The sequence below is a fragment of the Carassius carassius genome, chromosome 8, assembly GCF_963082965.1.
Source record: "Carassius carassius chromosome 8, fCarCar2.1, whole genome shotgun sequence".
In the NCBI taxonomy this organism is placed as follows: Eukaryota; Metazoa; Chordata; class Actinopteri; order Cypriniformes; family Cyprinidae; genus Carassius; species Carassius carassius.
In genome coordinates this window covers 34,720,475-34,739,366 of record NC_081762.1, presented here as the reverse complement: position 1 = coordinate 34,739,366, position 18,892 = coordinate 34,720,475, and the positions used below count along the sequence as shown (strand labels likewise).

At 44.7% G+C, this 18,892-nt stretch overlaps 6 non-coding genes across 6 annotated transcripts; all 6 read left to right on the top strand.

Moving 5' to 3' along the window:
- Positions 1-8,286: 8,286 nt before the first annotated feature.
- On the top strand, positions 8,287-8,361 carry trnai-aau (transfer RNA isoleucine (anticodon AAU)). Its single transcript has one exon. It is a non-coding gene; the product is annotated as a tRNA-Ile (tRNA).
- A 465-nt stretch (positions 8,362-8,826) lies between these two features.
- trnaq-cug (transfer RNA glutamine (anticodon CUG)) lies at positions 8,827-8,898 on the top strand. Its single transcript has one exon. It is a non-coding gene; the product is annotated as a tRNA-Gln (tRNA).
- Positions 8,899-16,493: 7,595 nt separating this feature from the next.
- On the top strand, positions 16,494-16,565 carry trnap-ugg (transfer RNA proline (anticodon UGG)). The gene has a single exon. It is a non-coding gene; the product is annotated as a tRNA-Pro (tRNA).
- A 96-nt stretch (positions 16,566-16,661) lies between these two features.
- On the top strand, positions 16,662-16,735 carry trnai-aau (transfer RNA isoleucine (anticodon AAU)). The gene has a single exon. It is a non-coding gene; the product is annotated as a tRNA-Ile (tRNA).
- Positions 16,736-16,842: 107 nt separating this feature from the next.
- Positions 16,843-16,915, top strand: trnaf-gaa (transfer RNA phenylalanine (anticodon GAA)). The gene has a single exon. It is a non-coding gene; the product is annotated as a tRNA-Phe (tRNA).
- A 135-nt stretch (positions 16,916-17,050) lies between these two features.
- trnaq-uug (transfer RNA glutamine (anticodon UUG)) lies at positions 17,051-17,122 on the top strand. The gene has a single exon. It is a non-coding gene; the product is annotated as a tRNA-Gln (tRNA).
- Positions 17,123-18,892: the final 1,770 nt, after the last annotated feature.

The following is an 18,892-nucleotide window of genomic DNA, read 5'->3' as shown; positions in this document are numbered from 1 at the left end:
GTCAGAAAATAAACAACTGTTCCTACAGTACACTTCTCAAATTAGAGAGATGGCAGAAGAAGTGGAGAAGTATCAGAGGAAGCAGGAAATGCAGGCAGAAACCCGGGCAACTGGAGACCAGGGCTGCTTGATGGTGGAGTTTGGTGACTTCCAGGGCCGGTCCATGAAAGATGTTTATGAGGACCAGAGCAAGGAGGCTCAAGCACTCATCAGGTACCTCGTTAAGGCAGATGCCAGGCCCAAAACCAACATGGCCATTTTCAAGACATATGTCCTGAAAAGACGGGCTTCTGCTGTGGGCACCAGCATACGTCAGCCTGCACCTCACGCTGCAACCTCCAGTGCTTCTGCAACCACTGCACCTCCACCTGCAGCTATCCAAACTGGTGTACAGAAGACCGCAACTGTGAAAGCACTGTTGGCACGTGGCAAAAATTTGTCGCCTTCACAGCTGGCGAAAAAACTCACATCACCAGTTAAACCCTGTGAGTAGGAGTGTGAATATAGAATTTTACCTACAGCATTTCTACATATATTAATTTATCATTATGGCAAACTTGTCAACTTGCCGTTTCCAGATCCATTATTGCAGTCCACTTTACCTTCTCCAGCAGCAGAACCCCCAGCCAAACATTTGCCCCCCATGCAGCTTTTCGCTACTGGTAAGTAAACACCATCTTACATATGTTTGTCTCTGTGTACTGTTCACAATGATAGTTTTAACATTTGTGCTCCAGGCAAGTCCGTTCCCACTGCTGAAGATGACGATGAGGAGCTGGTATTTGCTGCATCACAATGTGAAGCACAGCTAAATACAGGTGTGGCATATGACACAAATGCACATATTACAAGAATGTTTTGTGAAAACACACTGAGAAGCGTTATTTCTTGGGGGAAAATAATCAACATTTTAAAATATGTTTTGTTTACAATACAGAATTATATCATATCATGCCTCAAGCGGGATGCTTTCTTTGAGTGCACTTCTTCAAAACCGTAAGGATTTTTCAAGGTGTCAGTGTATTTATTTGCGTTTCCGAACTTACCCATTGTTAGATAATCACCAGATAACTTTTTCACACCGCTTGCTCTTCTCACACACTCTTCAGCTCTCCCTGAGCAGACAGGATGGTGGAGATTCATTGTTCTAATGATTAGAGGAACAGTTTTTCCTTACTCTATCTGTGTGTATGCTTCATGTCCGTGGGCTTCGTTGCTTTACACTTAATTCATCACACCACATTTTCCTTCCTCCATTCCATCTAATCCTCATTCTCAGTGAGCTGCACTGATTCCATTCTCCTTAAATTAATATAGTGTATGCTGTGTTCTTTGCTTCCTTAACACTAGTACCACTTTCTTCACTCTCGTTCCTAAATATAACATAATAATTATGAATACTTGTCCAAAAATTGTGCTTTGCAGGCTGTTTGTGCGCTGCATTTATGGCATATTACTATCAAATGCAACAGTCATCCTTATTGTTTTTTTTTTTTACTATTTACTCAGAGGACTGTGCTGGTCCATCTCCATCAGTGGAAACTGCCAAGGCACCAGCTCCTTCACATCAATTCAATTCAATTCAATTCAAGTTTATTTGTATAGCGCTTTTTACTATACAAATCGTTACAAAGCAACTTTACAGAAAATTATGTTTCTACAATATTTAGTAGTAGCTAGTAGTTTGTGCACGTTTGACAGGATTTTAGAAAAATAAAAATAATAATAATAATACAAGACGTAGTCAGCTAGATGATGAACTATCAATATTATTAATTAATAGTAATTATATGATGCAGTCACACATGTAGCAATAATTGTTAGTTCTGTTTGTTGATTCAAGGTTAGGATCATCTGGGGTCCTCTGAGGGTCAGCATCATCTCTTCTCAGGTGTTCTGGATCCAGACTGGAGCTTGTGTAAATCCTAGTTACCACGGGATGTAAATCCCGTGGCAAAACATAGAAACAAAATAGAGACATCATTAGCATAGCTGCTGATCCAACAAAGTAAAATTAGTTTAACCCAAGCTAAAGAATAAAAATGCAGATGCAACTACACTCACAATTTAAGAGATACATTATTCGAATGCTTGGCGAAAGAGATGCGTTTTTAATCTAGATTTAAACAGAGAGAGTGTGTCTGAACCCCGAACATTATCAGGAAGGCTATTCCAGAGTTTGGGAGCCAAATGTGAAAAAGCTCTACCTCCTTTAGTGGACTTTGCTATCCTAGGAACTACCAAAAGTCCAGCGTTTTGTGACCTTAGGGTGCGTGATGGGTTGTAGCGTGGTAGAAGTGGTAGAAGGCTAGTTAGGTACGCAGTAGCTAAACCATTTAGGGCCTTATAGGTAAGTAATGATCATTTGTAACAGATACGGAACTTAATAGGTAGCCAGTGCAGAGACTGTAAAATTGGGGTAATATGATCATATTTTCTTGACCTGGTAAGGACTCTAGCTGCTGCATTTTGGACTAGCTGTAGCTTGTTTATTGACGAAGCAGGACAACCACCTAGAAGTGCATTACAATAGTCCAGTCTAGAGGTCATGAATGCATGAACTAGCTTTTCTGCATCAGAAACAGATAACATGTTTCGTAGCTTGGCAATGTTTCTAAGATGGAAGAATGCAGTTTTTGTAACATTGGAAATATGATTTTCAAAAGACAAATTGCTGTCTAATATAACACCCAGATTTCTGACTGTAGAGGAAGTAACAGTACATCCGTCTAGTTGCAGATTGTAATCTACAAGATTCTGTGTGGTGTTTTTTGGTCCAATAATTAATATCTCTGTCTTATCCGAATTTAATTGGAGAAAATTATTTGTCATCCAATCTTTTACATTTTTAACACACTCTGTTAGCTTAGATAATTGGGAAGTTTCATCTGGTCTCGTTGAAATATATAGCTGAGTATCATCAGCATAACAGTGGAAGCTTATTCCGTATTTTCTAATAATATTACCAAGGGGCAACATGTATATTGAAAATAGAAGGGGACCTAGGACGGATCCTTGTGGCACTCCATATTTTACTGATGATAAATGAGATGACACCCCATTTAAGTAAACAAAATCACCAGCCACCAGCTTAGCTTCCAAGTCACTGGAAAGATCAACTTCCACCTTTCCAGCATGAGTGGATCCGGAACACACTATTTAAGGCCGACCCACGAACCGGCAAGTCAGATTTAGTGTCCCAGCTGAAACTTTGGTGGTATCCTCCTCAGCCCCCTTTAATAAACACTCAGCCCCCTGCCTCACCTGACCTCTTCTTCTGTCGGCCCCTTTTCTTATGGATGCCGCTGAAGATGTGGTTATTTCCTCTTGTCTGTGTTCGCCCAGACTGTGGTAAGCACAGACTAACAGCGGCAGGAATTTACCGTACCGTGCGTAAGGTCTTGGACATCGACGGGTGGTATGACCTTGCCACTGAGTATCTGGAGTGCAAACGCTGCAAAAAGAAATATCCTGCCTGGTCTGAGGACATCCTAGGACAGCTGGATATGGGCCACCGCAGTCAGTTTCCAGCTTTGCTGACATACAGGTAATTCATAATGACAATCATTCATTATTAGGTGCTTTTATATGGGTTATTTTTTACCAACTAAAGCATTTGCATGATTATACTGTTGCTTCCTTAGATACTCATGTGACAACCGGGTGCTGAGGATAATAAGGGAGAGGACACTGGGCAACAGTGTGACTCAGCTTTACAGGAAGCTGATGGAACAGCACAGTGAGGCATGGACACAGCGTGTCTTGCAGTACTTGACTGCCTGCGAACCATTCACAAGGTCCTCCCTTGTGCAGCCTCCTGTGTTTGCTGATCCTCCACTTTTACCTGCCCTGCCTAAACCTAAGTGGCTGTTAGCCGTGTATGCCAGGGATGTCCTGGGGCGACTGCACGAGGTCAAGGCCAAATTAACATCTGTCTTTGGCTGTGTTCTCAAGATGGATTCGACAAAAAAGGTATCAAAGCCCTGTTTATATCCAGAAATTTGCCAGACATGGATGTGTGTGTGATGTGCATACATAAAGAGCACATCTTTTATTTTTCCCAATAGGTTACAAAGAAACTTGCCGGTGCTGCTTCAGGAACAGCTGCCTGGTGCACAAATGTCGGAAATGAACACGGCCAGGTCCTTGTCTCTGTGCTGACAGCTGCCGAGGAACATGGACTGGACTCCATGGCAGCTGGTCTGATGAAACGCTACCGAGAGGCAGGAGAGGCAGCCCCAAAAGTGATGTACGTGGACAGGGACTGCTGCAGTCAGTATGGCCAATCGCGGGTGAAGATCATGTTTTCGGAGTGGGATGAGCTTGTAGTGTGCCTCGACATCTGGCACTTCATGCGGCGATTTGCTGCAGGTGTCACGACAGAGGCTCATCCACTCTACGGGATCTTCATGGCACGTCTGTCCACGTGCATCTTTCAGTGGGATCCAGAGGATGTGGCTGCTCTTCGCTCTGCAAAAGAGAGTGACCTGGCGGCAAAGAAGACTGGCCACATCTCAAAAAAAGGCGGTCAGTGCTCGCATTACCCGGAGGGAGTTGGCACTGCAATGCCGGAGGAGGACCAGGGGGGTGGAGGAGACCGCCAGATTGATTGGGTCACTGATTGATCAGTTTGACAGTGCGGATGGGAAGGACACCCTGGAAGTTCCTCTGCTGGACCACGAACGGATCCAGCAGATATGGAAGGAACAGCGCAAGCACGTCCAGTGTATACAAGACCCAGAGAACTTTCCGCTGTACATGAAGACATGGACACTGAAGAAAGGCAGCGTGGAGCTGTGCTGCTACAGGTGTGCTCGTGGCTCTACCTCCTTGGAGTCGTTCCACCTCCACCTGAACCGTTTTATTCCAGGTATTACATGCATATGGATTATTATTTTTCTGTAGAAAATATAAGCACTGTAACTGCTTCCATCACTTTAAAGTAATGCCGCATTAATAAATGTCACACTCTATATTACAATTACTTTTTAATGTCATTAGCATTGACAAAGCTGTCTTGACTAACAAGTCACTAGTAATACAGGAATAAGTGACAATCATTTTTAATTTAGTTACACAACTCTATTAAATGTAGTATACAAGTTACTTCAGAGCACCTTATGTGTAGTACATATATTGTACATATGTGACATATAAAACCCTTTTTTATATATTTTTTAATATTATTTAACTTTTAGGAACCAGTGCCAGCGATGCGCATTTTCAGGCCTATCTCCTTGAGGGCTTGATGCGTTGGAATGATGACCGAATGGAAGATGCCATAAAACGGGCGTCCTCCATTCGGACATATGGCAGTGCCATGAGAGAGGCTGTGGACCGGCTTAGCCGAACAGTCTTTGGGAAGCCCTGGGATGAGCGCTATCGCCCTCCTGGAGCATATACAGGTAAGAAATTTAATTTGTTCTTTTGCAATATTCTATTAAGTTATCTATTTAGCCTCCAATGTACTTGATAAATTATTAAGAGCACTTTTTTTCTTTTTTTATTATTTTATTATTGTAGGTGAATTGCTGGGAATCGAGTACCTTTACAGCCAGACTGGCAAAACACTGACTCCAGTGCTCCAGAACCCAGAGGAGGAAGACTGGCTGGTGGAGGAGGTTGATGATCAGGACCTGCTAGGTGAGGGGTTTGAGGAAGAGAGCATGGAGGACATCACAGTTCCAGTGCTGTATGAGGATGACCCCTGCCGTGATCTCAGAAACAGCCCCTCATCTTTGCCTCTGCCTCAGTCCCCAGCATCACTGGCTGAGCCGTCCACATCATCTGGAGGAGAGGGACAGTATCTCACCCCTGCCTCTTCAGTGCTGTCACAGCCATCTGACACTGGAAGCAGTGTCTCCGGCGAGGCTCAGGTAAGACACTCTAAGGGCTTTATTTTGTTTCAGTCTCGTTTTATTCCAAATACACTACAAGCAAGGTGTTTTTTTTTAAGCCTGCATTTATTTGATTCAAAATACAACAAAAGCAGTAATATTTTGAAATATTTTTACTATTTAAAATAACTGTTATCCATTTGAATATATTTAAAAAAGTAATTTAGTCTTGTGATTTCAATGCTGAATTTAACATCATTACTCAGGGCACACGATTCTTCAGAAATCATTCCAATTTGCTGCTAAAAAAACCAGGTGCCGGGTGCTATATTATTATTATTAGGTTAAAAATAGCTTCTAGAGATTTTTTGTTTAGGTTTCTTTGATGAATAGAAAGTTCAGTATATATTGTAACATTATAAATGTCTTTTTCATCTATTTAATGCGTCCTTGCTAAATAAAAGTATTAATTTCTATAATTTAATACTAAATATATAATGATTTAAATGTTCTGACTCCACACTTTTGGATGGTATAGTGTATAATGTTAAAAAAGCTTTTTATTACAGATAAACTCTTATCTTGGATCCTTCTATTCATCAAAGAATCTTGAACAAAATGTACACAACTGTTCTAAATATTGATGATAATAATATCAATAAAAAAAGGTTTCTAGAACAACAAATCAGGATATCTGAATGATTTCTGAAGATCATGTGACACTGAAGACTCAGGAATTATGCTGAAAATACAGCTGTGCATCACAGAAATAACTTACACTTTAAACTATATTCAAATAGAAAGCATTTTTATTTTAAATAGTAAAATTATTTCACAATATAATGGCTTTTGTTGTATTTGAATAAAATAAATGCAGGCTTGTTGAGCAGAATTCTTTAAAAAATGTAAAAAAATATTTCTGTTCAAAGGCTTTTGACTGGAAGTGTATATTAACACTAATCTGCATTTACTAGGGAGCAGTCATTGGACCTGATGGCATCGCTGGGTGGGACAAGGTCCAGGATCTGGCTGGTTTCCTGGTGGGTCTTCGTGAGGCTCCTTACCTCACCGACCTGCAGGTGACAGAGGCCATCCAGCTGTGGACAGCTCTCCCTGATGTTGATAAACAGCGGGTCAACTATCAGCCTCGACATCAGCCTCAGCTGACACATGGGCGCTTTAAGGCACCGAAGCGGTCCGGAGTCACACCGGGTGTGGAGAGTGTGAAACGGTGTCTGATTGGACATCCTGGGGGTCCAGCACAGTGGCCCAGCACCAGCCGCTTGGTTGAGGCCATTTGTATGAAGCTGTGTGCTTTACACAAGTCACCGACCAAGAAGGCTGGAGTTTGCACCCCCAGGTGGTCTAAAATCCTTTCAGATTACCACCACATCCGAGACCTGGTGCTTAACAGTCGAAGGCTGATGGATGAAACAATGATCCAGCTGTTTGAGCTGAACCAGAGGACACTCATTCAGTGGTAAGCAAGGCACATTATTTGGTTCAAGGGAACTGAATACTTCTGTACACACACACACACACACACACACACACACACACACACACACACACACACACACACACATATATATATATATATATATATATATATATATTTTACAAGTAATTTACTTTCAGGTTTCAACGGCAGCAGAAGAATCAGGAAATGAGTGTCCTCGCCCAGGGACTGACTCCATCTGACCCAATTGATGTGGCTGATACGCAGCTTCCTCTGCCGAGGGAAAAATTGGATGACGTGCCATCAACATCAGGCCCAAAACATCAATTTATCCTTCCGCCAAATCGAGAAGGACAGGCTCCAATTCTGCGACCGGGTCGCCGGCCCACTTCTGCCAAATAGGAGTGCCCTATCGCACCCGTCCCCACAGCAGCAGGAGTTGTGCAGCCCATTTCAGCACCTGGGTCACTGTTAGGCACACTAGTCCTTAACCCAGACATGACTGTGTCGATGGTGATTCCATCTTCTGGTGCTTTGACATCCGGTCCAGGCCCAGCTCCGCCTGCTCCAGCGCCTGCTCCAGCGCTGCTGCTTCTGTGTCCCGTTACACCCAGAGGAACAGGTATAACTGCTTCCCCACAGCCAGAGAGCTATCTGTTTCCAAGTTGGCCTCCTCCCTTCCGGGACTGGAATTGAGACCCGCTGGTCTAAGTGACATCTGACCGTTTCAGCTGTCCTACCTAACATCCCTCTACATGTTAGATACAGCCCCATTTTTAGGTAAATTAAGAGGCCAACTTGCATTCGTTAGCCTTTCACACTGTCTCGAGGACTTTGATTGCCCTAGGGGTATGATTCTTGCTTTGGGTGCGAGAGGTCCCGGGTTCAAATCCCGGACGAGCCCTTGTTTAGGTTAAAATGTGAAGCTTTATTGTCTCATTGCATTCACAAACATTATGGCAGGTTTTTTCCAATCAGGCAGACACGGATGGCTAAGTTAGCTCAGCTGGTTAGAGCGTGGTGCTAATAACGCCAAGGTCGCGGGTTTGATCCCCGTACTGGCCAGCTGTTTTCATTGTCTGGGGGCTCATCTCTGCTCTGCTCTTCAGCTACGACAAAGAGTAGGGTGATCTCACTGAAATCACTGCTTGCTTGTTGTAGCTGAAATACCTCAGTTGAGAAAACGTTAGACTGAAGATCTAAAGGTCCCTGGTTCGATCCCGGGTTTCGGCAACATCTCCCACACTTTTCCCTTTTTTGAGGCGGGCCATTGACAAAAAATCACTGGGTTCCAACCTCTCTGTATAACTGCTTCCCCACAGCCAGAGAGCTATCTGTTTCCAAGTTGGCCTCCAACCAAGCAGTTTCGGTTCCATGGTGTAATGGCACTCTGGGCTTTGAATCCAGCGATCTGAGTTCGAATCTCGGTGGAGCCTGTGTGCTTTCTTGCCGCAGGAAAAGATAAAACAGCACTAGTTTGGCGATGGTGCCAGTGTTTGTAGCCCTGTGAGCAACAGCTGCACCAGATAAGGTTCCATGGTGTAATGGTTAGCACTCTGGACTCTGAATCCAGTGATCCGAGTTCAAATCTCGGTGGGACCTATTTTGCAACCAGTTTGCGCAGGACAATGTCTGAAATACTTTTCGGCAGCTTTTAGTCCAAAAAAATTAACTAACGTAGAGAGTGTGGCCGCATTGCATCGATGCTCAGTCTGTCTCTTTAGGGCAGTGGTTCTCAAACCTGTCCTGGAGGCACCCCTGCCCTGCACATTTTTATTGTCTCCCTTATTAGACACACCCAAATAAGGTCTCGCGGTCTCTACTAATGAGCTGATGATTTGAAACAGGTGTGTTATATGAGGGAAACATTCAAAATGTGAAGGGCAGGGGTGCCTCCAGGACAGGTTTGAAAACCACTGTTTTAGGGAACTGTGCGTAATATGGCACTGTTTTGCAACCAATTTGCACAGGACCATGTCTGAAATACTTATTGGCAGCTGTGAGCCCAAAAAAAGCTAACGTGGGAGTGTGGCAGCATTGCGTCAACGCTCAGTCGGTCTCTTTAGGGCAATGGTTTTCAAACCTTTCTTGGAGGCACCCCTGCCCTGAACATTTTGTATGTCTCCCTTATTAGACACACCCAAATCAGGTCTTGCAGTCTCTACTAATGAGCTGATGATTTGAAACAGGTGTGTTAGATGAGGGGAAATGCGAAATGTGCAGGGCAGGGATGCCTCCAGGACAGGATTGAAAACCACTAGGGATGTGTGAGTAAAAGGGCAGGAGCCAACTTGGAGAATGCGGGCATCGATCCCGCTACCTCTCGCATGCTAAGTAAGTGCTCTACCATTTGAGCTAATTCCCCTGGCCTTTCAAGAATGATGAGCATAGCTGGGAATGACGGGTTTGATGCAAAGAGGCTGTCCCTCCTCTGGGCTTGCTCCTTTGCACTGGCCGAGATTATGTTGTCGAATTTACAAAGAGATTAAGCTTTTGTGTTTAAGGACCTTCTCGGTCTTGTTACGCAAGTATGCATGTGTATGGATTCTTGTATTATGTAGGCTACCTTGGAGGCTACCTACCATGGAGAAGTGTGACATCATTTACCTCTGTATACCTCGATACACCACTGTATTACTCACTATGAATTGAACATATACATACGCTTTGAACTTGAATCACGGAGGGATTTCATGTGATGTCCAGTTCTCAGGGCACTTACGTTCGAATGGAACAAATGTCTGAAGCTATACAAGAAACTTACAAAATGTGAAGAGCAGGGGGCGCGAGGACTGGAATTGAGACCCGCTGGTCTAAGTGACATCTGACCGTTTCAGCTGTCCTCCCTAACATCCCTCTACATGTTAGATACAGCCCCATTTTTAGGTCAATTAAGAGGCCAACTTGCATTCGTTAGCCTTTCACACTGTCTCGAGGACTTTGATTGCTTCCACGTTAGTTCATGTTCCTTCTTTTGTTCATTCAAAATATATAGATGTCTTCATCATTTAATGCTCTCTTAGCTTTTATTTAAACGAGTGTTTTTGATAATATCAGCAGGTCTCATCTCAGCCAGAAGATCTCCCCCTTCTGTGGCCACAGACAATGCCACAGCAAGACCAGAAGTGGGTGTCGGAAGCACTTTTTAGGGTTGGTGCAAAGGGAAAGCTGGAGCTGCGTGAAAACCTACAGTTGTGGTATCACCCCCCTCCACCAGCCCTGTTGTACCACCAAGCTCCAACACCTGATTTTTTTCACAGCGTCTCTTGCTCTGGATGCCATATAAGCTGTGGAAGGTGCGGCTCCAGTGTACTAACCCTGCCTGTGCCACGCAACAGCTGTGTGGTGGTGGACTGCACAGGAGGGTACGACAGGTGTTAGACATTGACAGATACTGCAACCTGGTGACAGAGACCCTGATCTGCACCAGGTGTAGAACCAGCTACCTGTCCTGGAGTCATGCTGTGCTGCAGCAGTTGGACCTGGCCCATCGATCTGAATTCAGGGTCATCCTCACACGCAAGTAATTATTTTGCAGTCATTTTCACTTATGTGCTACCTTTTTTGATAAATATTTCCTACAATAATTAGATACCTTACAATAAGATACTTAAATGAATACTTTTTTCCAAGGTATGCCTGTGACATTCAGGTTCTTTGCTTGCTGCGTGAGAGGGGCATGGGGAATGGCCCAGTGAGGATCATCGGCCAGCCGAGAGAGAACCACAGTGAGGAGTGGTTGAAACGTGCGCTTCGGTACACATCAGAGTGTGTGGCCTTTTTTGATAATCGTGGCCTGCATCCGGTGCACTTCCAGGAGCCACCACCACTTGCTTCAGTACCCAGCTACAAATGGCTCCTCACTGTATACAGTCAGGACATTCTCAACAGGCTCGATCACATAAAGGCCAGCATAACATCCACGTATGGATCAATTTTAAAAATGGATTCAACTAAGAAGGTCAGATAAGCTGCTTACTTGACTGTACCCTTATCTATAATGTATTTTTAGACCGAGAGAGCTTTATTTTTTTCAGTGTAACTGATTTGGATGCCTGTTGTATTATTTGCTATGCTTATTGTTTCTTTCAGATCACCAAGAAGTTGAGCGGGCCTGCGAAAGGCACAGCACAGTGGCTTACCTCAGTGGGCAATGAAATAGGTCAGGTGCTGATGAGTGTCCTGACTGCGAATGAAGGGGCTGGGTTAGACCACATGGCTGCAGGGCTCATGGAGCGATACCGGAGTGCTGGTGTTGATCCTCCCACTGTCATTTATGTGGACTGTGATTGTTGCAAGACAGTGGGAGAGACTAAATTGAAGAGGCGGTTCAGCGGCTGGCCCGATGTCATCGTCCGCCTAGACATTTGGCATTTTATGCGACGTCTGGCAGTAGGGTGCACCACTGATGCCCACCAGTGGTACCCTACTTTTATGGCTAGGCTGTCATCCTGTATTTTTGAGTGGGATGCAGGGGATCTCACTCTGCTGAGACGGGCCAAAAGGGAGCAACTCATCCAACAGGGCTGGCCTACACTGACGGAGGCAGAACTGGACCATCATTTAACTAAAGCTGAGCTTTTTGAGGAGAACACGAGGAGAAGAAACCACTATCCGCCTCCTTGATATGCTCATCAGAGAGCTCATGGGTGGCAAGGGGAATGATGCTTTTGGTGTTCCACTACTTGACAGTGTGAGAATGCAGCACATCTGGAATGTCCAGAGGCGGCACGTCACCTGTATCCAAGATCCTCCAAATGTGCCGCTCTATACTGAAACTGGAACTACAAACAAGGGTGGGGTGGTTCTAAAAACCTATCGTTGTGCCAGAGGCTCCACATCCCTGGAATCATTTCACTGCCACCTAAGCAGATTTATTCCAGGTTTGTCATGTCAGAATATACCACATTTTGCCACTAATTCATGTTTATCAAGATATTTGCAGATTAAATTTTCTGTTTTGCATTTTCTCAAAGCAATATTTGGCTTTCTATTTCTTTTTCTAGGGAACAGCGCAAACAGCCTGAACTTCCAGATTTATCTCCTGGAAGGTTTATTACGCTGGAATCAGGACCGGGCTGAAGCTGCTGTTGCAGATGAAGGTTCAACTGTTGTTGTTCTCTTGTTGACCTGACTGCTTCTATTGTTCTCATGTGTAAGTCGCTTTGGATAAAAGCGTCTGCTAAATGATTAAATGTAATGTAAATGTAATGTAACTCTGCGCTCTTACACAGGGGAGCTGGTTTACTCTGTCAATGAGAACTACAATAAGTTGTATGGCAGGAAATTGGTCCCAAGCTTCACTCGACCTGCAGTATACACAGGTAAAAATATTTTGATAAATGCAGCTCATGATGTAGCATGTTTTTGTTAAAATTACAAATGCTTTTGGACAGTAATAATGTAATTTTGACATATCAGAGAAAAATTATACTACCAGAATATTTGTACATTATTCTGTGTTCTAGGTTTCAGGGGAGAAAATAAAATACATAGTAGAATATAGAGTAATCCTGTCTTTTTATGATACCCTCTGAATTAGATATATATTGTTCATACAGAAGTGGACAACAAAATATTTACTGCATTTCTGAATAAACCTTTCTGCATAATTTCCATTAAAAACGTTTTCTGTTACAAATATTTCCTCAGGAGAGCTCATTGGAGTACAGTACTTGTTGAGGCAGAATAGTCAGCCCCTGGAGGACATGTGCCCTACCTCTGAGAGGACCTCTCATTTGCTGGAGGAGATAGATGTGGAGGAGCAAGTGGAAAGGGATGAGGGTTTCATTGATTTCTTTGGAGAGGAAGCCACAGTGGCAAATCTTGTGGCATCAGATGACTTAGTCCTTTCAGGTCCACCAGTTCTACCAGCTGCACCAGTTCCCAGTGTCCAGGCTCCTTCAGCTGCACCAGTGCCCAATGTAGCTGCACCTGTGCCCAGTGTCCAGACTCCACCAGTGCCCAGTGTCCAGGCTCCTTCAGCTGCACCAGTGCCCAGTGTCCAGACTCCACCATGGCCCAGTGTCCAGGCTCCTTCAGCTGCACCAGTGCCCAGTGTCCAGGCTCCTTCAGCTGCACCAGTGCCAAGTGTAGCTGCACCAGTGCCCAGTGTCCAGGCTCCACAATGGCCCAGTGTCCAGGCTTCTTCAGCTGCACAAGTGCCCAGTGTAGCGGCACCAGTGCCCATTGTCCAGGCTCCTTCAGCTGCACCAGTGCCCAGTGTAGCTGCACCAGTGCCCAGTGTCCAGGCTCCTTCAGCTGCACCAGTGCCCAGTGTCCAGGCTCCACCACTGCCCAGAGTTCGGGCTCCTTCAGCTGCACCAGTGCCCAGTGTAGCTGCACCAGTGCCCAGTGTCCAGACTCCACCAGTGCCCAGTGTCCAGGCTCCTTCAGCTGCACCAGTGCCCAGTGTCCAGACTCCACCAGTGCCCAGTGTCCAGGCTCCTTCAGCTGCACCAGTGCCCAGTGTAGCTGCACCAGTGGCCAGTGTCCAGGCTCCACCACTGCCCAGAGTCCGGGCTCCTTCAGCTGCACCAGTGCCCAGTGTCCTGGCTCCACCACTGCTCAGAGTCCGGGCTCCTTCAGCTGCACCAGTGCCCAGTGTAGCTGCACCAGTGCCCAGTGTCCAGACTCCACCACTGCTCAGTGTCCAGGCTCCTTTAGATACACCCTCAGCAATGGTAAAATGTCCTTTTCTATACGAATTGTGACTCATTTAGTTATTTGCCATTAAGCAGTAAACTTACTTAACAGCATGTAAATACCTAACCAACAGTTATATATTTCCAGGCTGTTGACGAGCACTGCATTCCTGGAATGGACCGGGTGGATGCGTTGGTGGAGTGTCTGGTGGAGCTGCGCACACAGACAAGCCTCACACTTACCAACCAACAAGTTGCGACCATTGTGGGTTTTTGGCAGAACCTGGACAAATTTGATAAAGACAGGGTAGTGTATGCTGCTCGTCATCAAGACAGGCTACTTACAGGACGTTTTAGGTCCCCGAAAAAGAAAGCTGTCTTCACTCCTGGTGTCGAAAGCACAAAAAGGTGTGTTTTGGGTTCTAGCGGCTCTCCAGCACAGTGGCCTAATTGCTGTTGCCTTGTTGAAATGATTTTCATAAGGTTATGTAACATCCACCGAAGCCCCAAGAAACAGCGGACAGAATCTCTGTCTAGATGGGATCTCATTCTTCGTGATTACAGAAGAATTCGGCAGCTAATCTTGAGCAATGGAACGGTGATGAGTGACACAACCCTTCAGCTAGTTGAGGTAAATCATAGGACTCTTACGACGTGACACAATTACCGTTTAAAAGGTCAGGAGGTCTCATTGCTGTTGCAAGGGCTGGACCTTCCAGAGGCACGTCCAGTGGCTTTGGATGCTTTGCCTCCAGCACGAGTACAGCCTGTTGTGCCTCCACAATATAGCCACCAGTTGCATACCTACCAGATGCCACCAGACACAGCTGGACAGGCAAAGACCAAGTTTAGAAAGATTGGGCCCTCAGCTACCTGTACATCTGCCACAGCAACTTCAATCTGGCCATCAGCCGTACACCCTCAGCGTTCAGCCACGTCCACCCAGTTAAGGCCAATTTGTCCCAGGCCGACAGCACCACACCCATTGGTTCCTGACACACCCACTGCCCCTGTTGTGTCTCAGATGTTTCTGGTGCCCTGCCTATTTTGCAACCAGTTTGCGCAGGACAATGTCTGAAATACTTTTCGGCAGCTTTTAGTCCAAAAAAATTAACTAACGTAGAGAGTGTGGCCGCATTGCATCGATGCTCAGTCTGTCTATTTAGGGCAGTGGTTTTCAAACCTGTCCTGGAGGCACCCCTGCCCTGCACATTTTTATTGTCTCCCTTATTAGACACACCCAAATCAGGTCTTGCAGTCTCTACTAATGAGCTGATGATTTGAAACCGGCTAGAGAAGGCAGCTCGAGGGGGGTGGAAGTCGGAAGAAAAATTTTAGAATGAGGCCTAGAGAAAACACTTGTACTGTACTCAGGGCACTAAGGGGAATCCATTTTTGTAAATTTTATGCCATAATACTGTAGAAATATGCATAGAAAAAATGTTGGATTTTGGTTAATTTCACCACATGAGGTGAATGTTAACCAAAATGTCACACATTTTGCCAAGCTGTAACTCCGCCAAAACGGGGCCAAACTGCACCAAAATCGGGACAAAGTCAGACCAGTTGGCCCTCTATCCGACGACACAGGCCCATGTCCCTATGACCCCGGGGGTCCGAGTTACGGCCCCCCAAAATGTGGAATTATATCCGTTATAACTAAGGAACCGGACCACCCAGGAACTCGAGGGTGGTCGCATACGGTAGGCCCCTCGACCCTCTAGGGATCCCCCGAATTTCAGCCCCGGGGTCCACCGCTTCGCGGAGATATTAGCAAAATAATAGTACCATCCACCCCCTTCGCACCTACTCATCCATGCCGGCCAGGGTGCACCCTCCCCGGCTAGAGAAGGCAGCTCGAGGGGGGTGGAAGTCGGAAGAAAATTATGATGAGGCCTAGAGAAAACACTTGTACTGTACAAAGGGCATTCAGAGGAATCCATTTTTGCAAGTTTTATCCCAAAATACTGAAGAATTTGCATAAAAACGAGCTTAGAATTTTGGCACACTTGTGCACCACAAGTGGTGCGTGTCTCACTGTTCATTAAATAGCAACTGTATTTAACTTTATTTATTTCAAATGTGTGCCATATTATTAAAGAAAACACCTCTACTGTACGCAGGGCACTCAGAGGAATCAATTTTTGTAAATTTTAACCCATTATACTGAAGAAATATGCATAGAAAAAATGTTGGATTTTGGTTAATTTAACCACGTGGTGAATGTTAACCAAAATGTCACACATTTTGCCAAGCTGTAACTCCGCCAAAACGGGGCCAAGCTGCACCGAAATCGGGACAAAGTTAGACCAGGGGGCCCTCTATGCGACGACACCAGCCCCAAGTCCCTATGACCCCGGGGGTCCAAGTTACGGCCCCCCAAAATTTGGAATTTGAACCGTTATAACTCAGGAACCGGACCACCCAGGAACTCGTGGTTGGTCGCATACGTTAGGCCCCTCGCCCTCTAGGGATCCCCCGAATATCCCATAATAATGTAAAAATATTCATAGAAAAAATGTTGGATTTTGGTTAATTTCACCAGAAGAAGAAGGCTCATTGGTCTAGGGGTATGATTCTCGCTTTGGGTGCGAGAGGTCCCGGGTTCAAATCCCGGACGAGCCCTTGTTCAGGTTAAAACGTGAAGCTTTATTGTCTCATTGCATTCACAAACATTATTGCAGGTTTTTGCTAATCAGGCAGACACGGCTGGTTAAGCCAGGCCGGTTAGCTCAGCTGGTTAGAGCGTGGTGCTAATAACGCCAAGGTCGCGGGTTCGATCCCTGTACTGGCCAGCTGTTTTTTATTGTCTGGGGGCTCATCTCTGCTGTGCTCTTCAGCTCCGACAAAGAGTAGGGTGATCTCACTGAAATCCCTGCTTGCTAAGCAGAGCTTTGTTGTAGCCGAAATAGCTCAGTTGGGAGAGCGTTAGACTGAAGATCTAAAGGTCCCTGGTTTGATCCCGGGATTCGGCAACATCTCCCACACTTTTCCCTTTTTTGAGGCGGGCCATTGACCAAAAATCACTGGGTTCCAACCTCTCTGTATAACTGCTTCCTCACAGCCAGAGAGCTATCTGTTTCCAAGTTGGCCTCCAACCAAGCAGTTTCGGTTCCATGGTGTAATGGTCAGCACTCTGGGCTTTGAATCCAGCGATCTGAGTTCAAATCTCGGTGGAGCCTGTGTGCTTTCTTGCCGCAGGAAAAGATAAAACAGCACTAGTTTGGCGATGGTGCCAGTGTTTGTGGCCCTGTGAGCAACAGCTGCACCAGTTAAGGTTCCATGGTGTAATGGTTAGTACTCTGGACTCTGAATCCAGTGATCTGAGTTTAAATCTCGGTGGGACCTATTTTGCCACCAGTTTGCACAGGACAATGTCTGAAATACTTTTCGGCACCTTTTAGTTCAAAAAAATTAACTAACGTAGAGAGTGTGGCCGCATTGCATCGATGCTCAGTCTGTCTCTTTAGGGCAGTGGTTCTCAAACCTGTCCTGGAGGCACCCCTGCCCTGCACATTTTTATTGTCTCCCTTATTAGACACACCCAAATCAGGTCTTGCAGTCTCTACTAATGAGCTGATGATTTGAAACAGGTGTGTTAGATGAGGGAAAATGCGAAATGTGCAGGGCAGGGATGCCTCCAGGACAGGATTGAAAACCACTGATCTAGGGATGTGTGAGTAAAAGGGCAGGAGCCAACTTGGAGAATGCAGGCATCGATCCCGCTACCTGTCGCTTGCGCCCACTGCTTCCCACCGACTGAGCCAAAGTAAGCCCAAAGTAAGCCCACATGAGCCAATCGCGTTTCGCCTGTGGCTTACTTTTGACCAATCGCGTTCCGCCTGTGGCTTACTTTTGACCAATCGCGTTTCGCCTGTGGCTTACTTTTGAACAATCGCGTTTCTCTTCCGTGGCTTACTTTTGATCAATCGCGTTTCTCTCCTGTGGCCTCCTTTTGACCAATCGCCGTTGTTGTCATCTTTGTTAAAGGTAAGGCTATTACTTTATTCATTGAAAACTGGTCATTATTTGTTCATATACAGTGTGTATTTTTGGAAAATGAATCGTGTCAGTATAGCTAGCTAGCGTGTACAGTTCATGCTTTCTTCAGTACCTGTGAACCTGTAACTTTTCACATGATAAATGATCAGATAAGTTAAATTTATCGACCGTCAGCTAATTAAGCTATGCTACTGTCAACAATGATGTGTTTTTTGTCTAAGAAATCATGGTTTCTGGGCCCTATGAATGAAAATAATGATTAAACTATTTACATTTATATTTGGTATTAACACATAATAACACACACACATTTTAATTGTAAAAATCGTTACCAAATTGTTGTGGAGATATGGAAAACTGCATTTACCAAGAAATAATTGATATTTTCTAAAATAATGTAATAATAATGACTTTTTTTTATAAAAAAAACATTGAGAGTCTTAACTAAAAACAAACAAAAAAAGGCCAAATGTATCCATATGGGCCAAAGTATGTGGGAATAGTGCTCATTTTAATTTAGGTAGACCAGAAAGTTAAAAACACAGAAAAATGGCTGAGATTTTAAGAGGTAAAAGCACCTGGTGTAACCCTGGGATAAGATGACAACATTTGAAGTATGATATATTTAATGTAATATTTTGTAGCCTGGTGTGTGTGTAATCATGGTTTAAGATGACAGCATTGAAAATAAAAGGAAATTTCAGACTTCATATTGACGTTACATATTTTATATGTCAGGGATTCCTGTCCTTTGTAGAAAACTCATCTTCAGGACAGTTTGTCATGGCCATGTTTATTACCACAGTAATATAGTTTATGCGTAGCTTGTTAAATTATTGTTACACACTTAACATACAGGTGTCTTTTAGATTGCAAAAGGTAGTAGTCTTTTTCTGATTTTCATTTCAGAAAATGTATGCATATCCCTCTTTTCAACGGCAATCGGCAAC